We start from the raw sequence: 8,745 nt of genomic DNA, 5'->3' as shown, positions 1-8,745 counted from the left end.
GTGGAGTGTTTGAAAAACTAGTTTTAATGACTCCAACCTAAGTGTATGTGAACTTCTGACTTCAACTGTACATGCGTACTCAGATAAAAGAGAAAGAAATTGGAGCACAGAGGTTTCACAGCATTGGCACAGCTCAGCAGGACACCCGAAGAAAGAAACGCTTGGGCTCCCAAATGCACTCATGCAGACTGTTGCTACCCTGAAGATTTTGGGAAGGAGAGGGTGGAGGGTGGTGTTTTGGAAGATAGTAAATGATGTGTGAGAATGGGGGAGCTGAGGGAGTTGGGTGAAAAAGGTGAAAATAGGGTAAGGAAATAGAGGAAGGATGGATGGATGGATGGATGGATGCAGAGGAGTTGAAAGAAGTGGGTCAGTAGAGTGTAAAATAAGCTTCCAGTAAGATTATTTGACCTATTAGAATATCCCTTCTAGGAGATTACACGCACACTGCTGGGTTGTTTACCTGAGAGATAGAGCAGAGGATCTGTGTGTGTGTGTGTGTGTGTGTGTGTGTGTGTGTGTGTGTGTGTGTGTGTGTGTGTGTGTGTGTGTGTGTGTGTGTGTGTGTGTGTGTGTGTGTGTGTGTGTGTGTGTGTGTGTGTGTGTCTTTCTCACTTTGTGCATATGTGACAGGGATGACTGCATGCAGGATTTGTTTATATAAGTGAGTTTACAAAAGAGTGTTTGCCCCGACACGTGTCAAACACACACATCTCTCCCCTCTCCACTTCCTTATCTTCTATTCTCTCCGGGCAGGATTGGCTGGTTGTCTGCAGGGGTCAATGTTGGGGTCATCAGATAACAAGGATCAGGGTCAGGCCATAACAAGAGCACAGCTTTAATCTCTCTCTCTCTCTGCTGTCCAGACTAGACAAACCCCCTCTATGGCCCCCATGCACTCTCCTTCACACCCTGGTCCTTTTCACACTATTATGCCGTCCTGCACTGTGCTGGCTCGGATATTTCCTTTCCACTCTGTCCGTTCCAGCACAGTTCCAGCAACTGTGATGGATGGTAACCAGGCCAGTGAAGTACAGCTCGGCTCAGTAGGTTAAAAAGAGTACTTCAGTTAAGAGGGAAAATGAATGTGAAGATGACTAAGGGATATCTATGAGTGTGTGTGTCTATGTTTGCCTGTGTGACAGACAGAGTGACAGGGTGGTGGAATGTGCGTATCGTAAAATAACAAAGGCTGTGAGAGGAGATGACAGGGAGACAGTGAGGGTCTAGATCTCACACTCTGCCGACAGCCTGGAGCAGTGCAGTCTACAGACAGCTCAGACACACTGCAGGGGCGGAACACAACGCCAGACATTCACAATCACCTAGACAATAAAATGGCCACAAAGGACACCAATTCTCCAGCTGAGTTCATCCATGACACAGCTATTTCAGTTTTACCATCCATGTTCATGATCAGTTGATATATAAAATACAATTTTGCCTTCTTTTCAGTGCAGATTGGTCTTTTGATGTGCAGGTCTCGGCACTCAGCAGTTTACCATGAAAGGGACCATGGTGTTAGCTAGACTCCAGCAGGGATCTGGGAGTGGTGTTGTTATTGTAAATCACAGTTGAAACACACTGGAAATTGAGCAGAGATTTACTGACTGTGCAGCGGTAGCTCCCCTCTGCACCACAACACACCATCACTACCACCCTGAGGTCTGGTGCTTTGATCTCCTACACACTCTACACATTCTTCCCTTCTCCCATGTCACTTCACTTCCCTCTCCCATGTTTATGAGGAGCTGGCAGACAGGAACTGAACACTGGTCCAGTTGCCCAGACCTCTGTCTTCACGGTCACCAAGGTCACCACAACGGTCACCCTGACAAACCACCGCTGCTGTTGGCCAAAAAAGTGATGATCTTTTCCGACTCTCGTTTTCATTTCACTCCTTTACACAATCATAGGAGGGAGGGAAGGAGGGAACGTATTGCTCAACATTGGAATCATCACACAGCATTGTAAATGCTCACATGAGATAGTGGCTATTTTCATAGTCAATAATGGCACTGTTTATTTGTTGCACGAAGGTCAGGAGTTTTTATAGCATGGGACAGTGGGAGATCATCTCTCTCTCTCCCTCTCTCCCTCTCTCTGTCTCCCTCTCTCCCTCTCTCTCTCTCTGTCTCCCTCTCTCCCTCTCTCTCTGTCTCCCTCTCCCCCCCTTCTCTCTCTCTGTCTCCCTCTCCCCCTCTCTCTCTCTCTCTGTCTCCCTCTCTCCCTCCCTCTCTCCCTCTCTCTCTGTCTCCCTCTCTCCTCTCTCTCTCTCTCTCTCTCTCTCTGTCTCCCCCTCTCTCTCTCTCTCTGTCTCCCTCTCTCTGTCTCCCTCTCTCCCTCCCTCTCTCCCTCTCTCTGTCTCCCTCTCTCCCTCTCTCTCTCTCTGTCTCCCTCTCCCTCTCTCTCTCTCTCTCTCTCTCTCTCTCTCTCTCTCGCTGTCTCGCTGTTTCCCTCACTCCCTCTCTCTCTGTCTCTCTCTCTCTCTGTCTCCCTCTCTCACTCTCCCTCTCTCCCTCTCTCTCTCTGTCTCCCTCTCTCTCTGTCTCCCTCTCTCCCTCTCTCTCTTCTCCCTCCCTCCCTCTCTCTCTCTCTCTCTCTGTCTCCCTCTCTGTCTCCCTCTCTCTTTCTGTCTCCCTCTCTCTCTCTCTCTCTCTCTCTCTCTCTCTCTCTCTCTCTCTCTCTCTCTCTCTGTCTCTCTGTCTCCCTCTCTGTCTTCCTCTCTCTCTCTGTCTCCCTCTCTCTCTCTCTGTCTCCCTCTCTGTCTCCCCTCTCCCTCTCTCCTGCAATCTCTCTCTCTCTCTCTCTCTCTCTCTCTCTCCTGTACTCTCTCTTCAGTACTCTCTCCTCTCTCTCTCTCTCCTGCACTCTTTCTCTCTCTCTCGCTCCTCTCTCTCTCTCGCTCCCTCTCTCTCTCTCTGTCTCCCCCTCTCTCTTTTTCTCTCTCCCCCTCTCTCTCTCACTCCTGCAATCTCTCTCTCTCCCCCTCTCTCTCCTGTACTCTCTCTCTCCAGTACTCTCTCTCTCCCCTCTCTCTCTCCTGCACTCTTTCTCTCTCTCTCTCTCTCTCTCTTCCTCTCCCCCTCTCTCCCTCTCTCTCTCTCTCTCTCTCTCTCTCTCTCTCTCTCTCTCTCTCTCTCCCTCTCTCCCTCTCTCTCTCTCTGTCTCCTTCTCCCACTCTCTCTCTCTCTCTCTCTCTCTCTCTCTCTCTCGCTCTCTCTCTCTCTCTCTCGCTGTCTCCCTCACTCCCTCTCTCTCTGTCTCCCTCTCTCTCTCTGTCTCCCTCTCTCCCTCTCTCTCTGTCTCCCTCTCTCCCTCTCTCTCTCTTTCTCCCTCCCTCCCTCTCTCTCTCTCTCTGTCTCCCTCTCTGTCTCCCTCTCTCCCTCTCTCTTTCTGTCTCCCTCTCTCTCTCTCGCTCTCTCTCTCTCTCGCTCTCTCTCTCTCTCTCTGTCTCCCTCTCTGTCTCCCTCTCTCTCTCTGTCTCCTCTCTCTCTCTCTCTGTCTCCCTCTCTGTCTCCCCTCTCCTGCAATCTCTCTCTCTCTCTCTCTCTCTCCTGTACTCTCTCTCCAGTACTCTCTCCTCTCTCTCTCTCTCCTGCACTCTTTCTCTCTCTCTCGCTCCCTCTCTCTCGCTCCCTCTCTCTCTCTCTGTCTCTCCCCCTCTCTCTTTTTCTCTCTCCCCTCTCTCTCTCACTCCTGCAATCTCTCTCTCTCCCTCCCTCTCTCTCTCATGTACTCTCTCTCCAGTACTCTCTCTCTCCCCTCTCTCTCTCCTGCACTCTTTTCTCTCTCTCTCTCTCTCTCTTTCTCTCTTCCCCCCCCTCTCTCTCTCTCTCTCTCCCCCCCTCTCTCTCATGTACTCTCTCTCTCCCCTCTCTCTCTCCTGCACTCTCTCTCTCTCTCCACCTTATCTCCACAGTCGTCATCAGGTTGGGTCTGTTGTGTTAATTCTCCTTCTGGTTCCTGCTGCTGCCTCCACTCCTCTTTCGTTCCCATGACCTGGTAACTGGGTTTTGAGCCAGTGAGCAGGGAGCAGGAAGGCTGCAGACCAGAACAGGCCAGGCCATGGAAGGGGAGACCAGAGTGGAGGATGGATGAGGGGGATGGATGGAGGAGGGGAAGGAGAGTTTGGCAGAGTTTGGTGATGTTGATACAGCTGTGCCGTAATTACATTATGACCTCACCGGTCACATCCAATCAAAACTGAAATAACACGGCGGCCACAGCCAATCAAAACGGCAAACACATTGGCAATTCAAAGAAAAGGAGTGAAAGACTAGGAGCCCAAAGAGAATAGAAAATTGAACGCCAGCACCCTTATTAAATACACTATAGACACCACTGTATAAACACTATGTTAACTGTAAACACTCACCTATTACACAGTGTGCTCTAAATCCTCAAAGCTAAGATTCCACCCACACATGGTCTACTTAAGCAATAAGGCCCGAGGAGGTGTGATATATGGCCAATATACATCCCATGCTAAGGGCTGTTCGGAGTGCCTGGACACAGCCCTTAGCCGTGGTATATTGGCCATATTCCATTAACACCCGAGGTGCCTTATTGCTTTTATAAACCAACGTAATTATATACACTACCGTTCAAAAGTTTGGGATCACTTAGATATTTCCTTGTTTTCCATGAAAACACACATGAAATGAGTTGCAAAATTAATAGGAAATATAGTCAAGACATTTTTTGTATTGATTTAACTTTGATTTAAATATGACGGCCTACCAAAAGGCAAAAGGCCTCCTGCGGGGACGGGGGCCTGGGATTAAAATAAATAAATACAATATAAATATAGGACAAAACACACATCACGACAAGATAGACAACACAACACTACATAAAGAGAGACATAAAGACAACAACATAGCAAGGCAGCAACACATGACAACACAGCATGGTAGCAACACAACATGACAACAACATGGTAGCAGCTCAACATGGTAGCAGCACAAATCATGGTACAAACATTATTGGGCACAGACAACAGCACAAAGGGCAAAGGGCAAAAAGCTAGAGACAACAATACATCCACAAAGCAACCACAACTGTCAGTAAGAGGGTCCATGATTGAGTCTTTGAATGAAGAGACTGAGATAAAACTGTCCAGTTTGAGTGTTTGTTGTAGCTCCTTCCAGTCGCTAACTGCAGCGAACTGAAAAGACGAGCGACCCAGGGTTGTGTGTGCTTTGGGGACCTTTAACAGAATATGACTGGCAGAACGGGTGTTGTATGTGGAGGATGAGGGCTGCAGTAGATATCTCAGGTAGGGGGGAGTGAGGCCTGAGAGGGTTTTATAAATAAGCATCAACCACCAGTAAAAATAAATGTTTTGTCGTACCCGTGATATATGGTCTGATATACCACTGCTGTCAGGCAATCAGCATTCAGGGCTCGAACAACCCAGTTTATAATCAAAACTAACACCCTGGCCGTCTCACAATCATACTGAACATTGATGAGGAAACCTGACTCTGGCCATATTGCATTAATACGTCGATTTTTCCCAGCTGAAGCCCAGACCGAGCCGACACTGTCACGGCCGTCGAATGTAGTAGACGTAGCGTGGTGAGCGTACATATTCCTTTTATTTAGAAATAACGCCGACAAAAACAATAAACAATCCAAAACACCCGTGAAGCTTAAGGGCAATGTGCCCCAACCAAAGTTAACTTCCCACAAAGAAAGGAGGGAAAGGGCTACCTAAGTATGGTTCCCAATCAGAGACAACGATAGACAGCTGTCCCTGATTGAGAACCATACCCGTCCAAAACATAGAAATACAAAATCATAGAAAAACAAAACCCACCCCACATCACACCCTGACCTAACCAAATAGAGAAATAAAACGTCTCTCTAAGGTCAGGGCGTGACAGACACTTTTCCAGCTTAAGTCGATGATGACAGATGAGTGGAGTGTGTTGCCATATATTGGATTTCTTATTGAATAATATGATGGGAGTCACGGTGTCAAACACAGCTGCCTGACTGGCATACACTGAGACTGACTGAGGTTTCCACATGATGAAGACTGTAAGTAGTTTCATTTGTGAACCCACTTTCAGCCTCCAGGCCTGCCAGATGGACTCACTGGGTAGTATGATGGGAGTCATGCCATTTTATCCATGGCAAACAAAAGTCAAAGCTAATCTAAGGCAACAGATAGAACACTCACTGCAACACACACACACCAGGAAGACTGGTTTGTTAATGAGAAGAGAGGAGTTGACTCATGGGACAGAGTTCATTGTGAGGAGGGCAGGCCAAGCAGAGCAGTCGTCCCTCCAAGGAATTATGGAATCTTCCCTCGCTAGGAATTAGGGGTGGCCTATGGGAAATGTAAGAGACGGGGGCCACATTAGATCCCTGTTAGAACCAAGCCTGTTCAGCCTCAGATTCCTACTACACTACCCCATGAGCGGGAGGTGTGTGTATGTGTGTGTGTGTGTGTGTGTGTGTGTGTGTGTGTGTGTGTGAGAGAGAGAGATTAACAAGCTGTGGTGGTATGGAAGTGTTTTGTGACCATGGACCGAGCTGTAATGCTGGAAAACATCCAGTGTTTATCTTGAAAGTCAGCGTTTGGCAACAGTGCAACTGTCCTGAAGAATGCTCCATAAAGTGACGACCATCGCTGCTAGCTAACACAAAAGAGAGCAGGCTTAAATTAAAGGCTCACACGAACCCTTCTTCCAGGGCTATCAGTGATCATGTTAAATTGAAGCAGATTGGTTGAGATAGTTCTGATGATGGTGAAACTATAACAGCAACAGGCTTATAATGCTATTACGCTGTGGGTCTGTGTGGGTGTTGGTAACTTGCTGGAGGGTTTGTCCTCTTTCTGTTGCATAAGAGGCATTGTTGCTGACAATAACTTATTAGGCCGCTGGTGTGGCTCATTGAGAAACTGGTTCAAAGGGCAGAACAGTACAGTAATAGAGATACACACGGGTCCTTTTTATTATCACACTAACACACACACCTACAGGTGCATGCACAAACACGCACACACACAAACACACAAGTCATACACACAACACACACAAAATCTCATATGCAGTTGCTCAACGGACTCTATATACGTATAAGGTTACACATGCTTGTCTCTACGTGCATGTGCATCCACAGCCAACAGAACAACAGTGTGGCTGATTCACTGTCTCAATGTGCCTACTGTTCAGTCTGAACTATTGTAATCAGTTGGACTGTTACAAACCAGTTCACTTATCCTCTACGGTCTTCAGCTGACTACTTGAGCCAGGGAAATGCTAGTTACCTAATCATGTGCAGTGTTGACCCCTTAGCTCAAATAACAAAGTTGAACTGTAGGGTTCCATCTTTGAGAAACAGATCTACCCTATAGGGATAGACAGGGTGAAGTGTGTAACTCAATGCAATGGACAGGCAGGGGGAAGAGATCGTTCATTAGCTTTCAACCTCCTGAAACCCATCTGGAGGAGAATTGATGTAACGGCCACGGGTGACATATAGCTCCTTCCCTGGCCTTCGAACCACACTCCCCCCCTTAACACCCTGCTCCCTCTCCCACCAAAAGGCCTCCAATTCCAGGAAAAGTTGGAGTGAAGGTCTGGTCTGGGCTCTATAAAATCAGTGCTACATTACCGAACCGGACCTTGTTTCAGTGGGACCAGGAGTGAAACATCACGACTCCCTCCACATCCCCCTACTTTCCCCCGTTCAACCATATGTGACGTTGTAGTGAGCTCCAGTTGAGACGATTTCCTCAACCACTCCTTAACCCTAACCTAACCAGGTGTCTGTTCAGTGTTGATTCAGACACTCTAACCTAAGATGGTGGATAAATAAAGATAGTTCACTCAGGCCGTTTACCATTGGAGAAAATGGTCAGTACAGGTCTACTTTTTTTATTGAACCTTTATTTAACTAGGCAAGTCAGTTAAGAACAAATTTATATTTACAATGACAACCTACCCCGGCCAAACCTGGACGCTGGGTCAATTGAGCACCACCCTATGGGACTCCCAATCACAGCCAGATCTGATGCAGCCTGGATTTGAACAAGGGACTGTAGTGACACCTCTTGCACTGAGATGCAGTGCCTCAGACCGCTGCGCCACTCGGGAGCTTAAGGGTTTGCTCTCCCATAGACACCAATTCGATAGCAGCTGGGTCTGGTCTGCCTAGTTCAGTGAATCACATTGAAACAGAAAATTGAGGGAGTGGGATGTCTTGCTTCCTCTTCTGTCTCTGCTCTAACCACAACTGTTTCTGGTCCCGTCTGTCTGTTGCACCATAGTTGAGTCAGAGTCATGCTGCTCCAATCAGACCCTACAGGCCTTATTAACCTATTAACGCTGCTGCGTGTTCGTCATAGTGTCCTTGTTGCTCCTTCATAGGCCGCAATCAACGGCGGTGCCTTCCATTCATCCCTCTGTGCCTGAGGCTGTTGCTCTCTCTAACAGCCATCGACCAGGAGGGGAAAGTGAGAAACAGTTAGGTCACAAACACCAAGGAAACCATTGTTGTCATGGTGAAAATAACACAAACTACGGAGATGGTGGTCAGTGGAGATAATGAATGAGCTGGGGATAGCATGCAATATAACAGCTGTCAATAACAGCACCCACACATGTAATGGGTGACATAAGAGGCATTTGTTATGATTCATGAAATGATGGAAAGTGTGGGTGTGTGTGTGTGTGTGTGTGTGTGTGTGTGTGTGTGTGTGTGCGTGTGCGTGTGTGTGTGTGT

This window comes from Oncorhynchus nerka, linkage group LG21 (genome assembly GCF_034236695.1).
Source record: "Oncorhynchus nerka isolate Pitt River linkage group LG21, Oner_Uvic_2.0, whole genome shotgun sequence".
Taxonomy (NCBI): domain Eukaryota; kingdom Metazoa; phylum Chordata; class Actinopteri; order Salmoniformes; family Salmonidae; genus Oncorhynchus; species Oncorhynchus nerka.
The sequence above is the reverse complement of the archived record's forward strand: the minus strand, read 5'-3'. Positions refer to the sequence as shown.